At 41.9% G+C, this 2,699-nt stretch overlaps 1 pseudogene across 1 annotated transcript; it reads right to left on the bottom strand.

Moving 5' to 3' along the window:
• Positions 1-769: 769 nt before the first annotated feature.
• On the bottom strand, positions 770-2,462 carry LOC105826083 (annotated as a pseudogene). Its single transcript, XR_001138295.1, has 2 exons — positions 2,081-2,462; positions 770-1,986 (listed from the first exon to the last, which is right to left on the bottom strand). The product of XR_001138295.1 is annotated as an ATP synthase subunit alpha, mitochondrial pseudogene (transcript).
• Positions 2,463-2,699: the final 237 nt, after the last annotated feature.

Here is a 2,699-nt window from a genome sequence, read left to right on the forward strand (position 1 = left end):
GGTCAATATCTGCCTTTTGTAGAGGCAGCCAGTGTTCTGATTTCTGTTACTGGTTCTGCCTTTTCCTGAACTTCATATACATGGAAAAATACAAAATGTACTCTTCTGTTTCTGGTTCTTTCATTCAAGATGATGATTTTGAGAAGTATCCATCATGTTGTGTGTATCAGTAGTTTGCTCCTTTTTATCACCGAGTCTTTTCCCATTGTATGAGCATATTGCACTTTTCAATCTGTTCTCTCGTTGATAGACATTTGGATCTACTGCTTCCAGTGTGGGTCTGTTACGAACAAGTCTGCTGTCAGCGTGCTTGTGTAAGTCTTTTTGTGGACATGTTTTCATTTTTCTGGGTACACACCAGTTTGTTCTGGCTGCTCCACATCTTCACCAACACTTGATGTGGTTAGTCTTTTTAATTTCAGTCATTCTGGAAACAGAAATTTTTACCACCTGATTTTCTTCAGGTGATTTACAGCAGTTATTCTTCATTGTTTTGATTATGGTAACTTTATACTAAGACTTGAAGTCAGGTAGTGTGAGGTTTCTAACCTTCTTTTTCAAAATTGTTTTGGCTATCCTACTTCCTTTGCTTTTTCATGTACATTTTAGAATCAGCTTGTCACTTTCTACAAAAAAGACTTCTGGGATTTTGAATGGGACTGCACTGAATCTGTAGGCCAATGTAGGGAGAACCAATATTTTAACATATTGAAACTTCCAATCCATGAACACAGTGTATGTCTTCATATGATTAACTCTTTTTTTCATCATGCCATATGGAACCTTTATTTTTAACGTGATTTCTGTACATCAGGAGTATGAGAGTAATCCTTTTACAAATGGAACTGATTTACTAGGAGAAAAAAAATGACAAAACCAAACTGCTATTTCATGTAAATCCATAGGAGTTTAAGCTTCAAATCCAGCCAAGAAGTTTGTTACAATCCCTTTCAGCTTTTCATCCGACTTTTCTGAGAGCTTTCTGTCAGCCTTGATATTGTCCAACAGGGCTTGGTGTTGGCTGATAACATGACATGAGAAAGCATTCTCAAACTTTGTGATCTTGCTGGGCTCCAGTTTATCAAAATACCCCTTTTCACCTTGATAGGTGTAAGCCACTTGTTTTTCAATAGCCATGGGAGACTATTGCCCTTGCTTCAGTAACTCAGTCAGCTCACACACCACAACTGAAGCATCGTGGAGTGGCAGAATCAAGGTGAGAACAAAATTGGGCAAAAGCGGCAACAATACTGAGCCAATTCCAGCTTCATGGTACCTGCCACCTGCTTCATAGCCCTGATTTGGGCAGCAGATCTGACACAGGACACAGATGAACCAATGTTAATGGTGGGGCAGATACCTTTCTAGAACAATTCTGTTTCCAAGATCTGTCCATCAGTGATGGAAATGACACTCATTGCAATGTAATCAGACACGTTAGCAGCCGGTGTTTTATGACTGGAAGAGCAATCAAGGAGCCACCACCAGAAGCATCATTCATCTTGGCTGCTCTCTCCAGCAACTGGGAACGTGGGTAGAACACATCACTGGGACAGGCCTCGTGACCAACGGGTGTGTAGAGCAGCAGAGATATCTGATGGTAAGCAGCAGCCTGTTTGGGCAAGTCATCGTAGATGACCAAAGCAAGTTTGCCATTATCTCTAAAATACTCTACCATAGAACGTTCAGAATAAGGAGCTGAGTGCTGCAGGGGGGCAGCATCCAGAGCCCCAGCTGACACCTCGATGGTGTACTTCATGCCATCTGCCTCTTCACCTACTGGGCAACAGTGGATCTCTCTTGACCAACAGCAACACAGATTCGGTAGAATCTCTTCTTTTCATCAGATCCATGATTGAAATGTGTTCTCAGTGTGTCTGGCAGTAGTGATCAGCTCATACTGACCACGACCAATTGGCACCAAGCTAGCCACAGGCTTCATGCCGGTCTTCGCCGATTCCCTCACAGAAATTCAAGGAATGATTCCTCATGCTTTTAGGCCAACTCACCTATGGGTCTTGGAACCAACTGGATCCTCTGCATCAGTGGCATTACCAAGGGCATCTACTACATGGCTCACCTGGCTCTGGTCCTCTTCACAGTATTGTAGTTAGTTGATCATTTCCAAACATGACAACACCAACATTGTCAGACTCCATGTTCATAGACCTACTCTTTAAGCCTGAAGACCACTCTACCATTTTTTCTGCTTGAATGTTCCTCAGCCCATGTCCTTGGGCAATACCATCACCTCTACTTAAGACATGCCTAGTTTTATCAAGATCAGCAGAGATATCAGCTCCAAGGATATGCTCTTCAAGAATAGAGGACATCTCAGCAGTGCCAGTCTTCTGAAGATGAATGTGAGAGGCATGGAGGTTCCTTGCAGCCATGAAGGATGAACCCAAAGCATTTCTAGAGACCAGCCCTGCCTGCTGAGGGAGGGCACGGGCCACAGACATGTCGGCGTGAACAAAGAGCACCTTTGCAGTTCGTCCCAGGGTAGTTCCTCTGCAGCCCCAGTCTCTGGACTGAGTGGGACCTATTCAGATTTTATTTACTTTAATCAATATGTATTTTATTATATTTAAACCTAACTATTTAATGTTATTAGTGCTATTGTAAATGGTATTGTTTTAAAATTTTAATTTCTAATTATTTATTGTGAGTACATAGAGATGTAAATAATTTTCATGTAT

The sequence above is a fragment of the Propithecus coquereli genome, unplaced genomic scaffold (genome assembly GCF_000956105.1).
Source record: "Propithecus coquereli isolate 6110/MARCELLA unplaced genomic scaffold, Pcoq_1.0 Scaffold85, whole genome shotgun sequence".
NCBI lineage: Eukaryota > Metazoa > Chordata > Mammalia > Primates > Indriidae > Propithecus > Propithecus coquereli.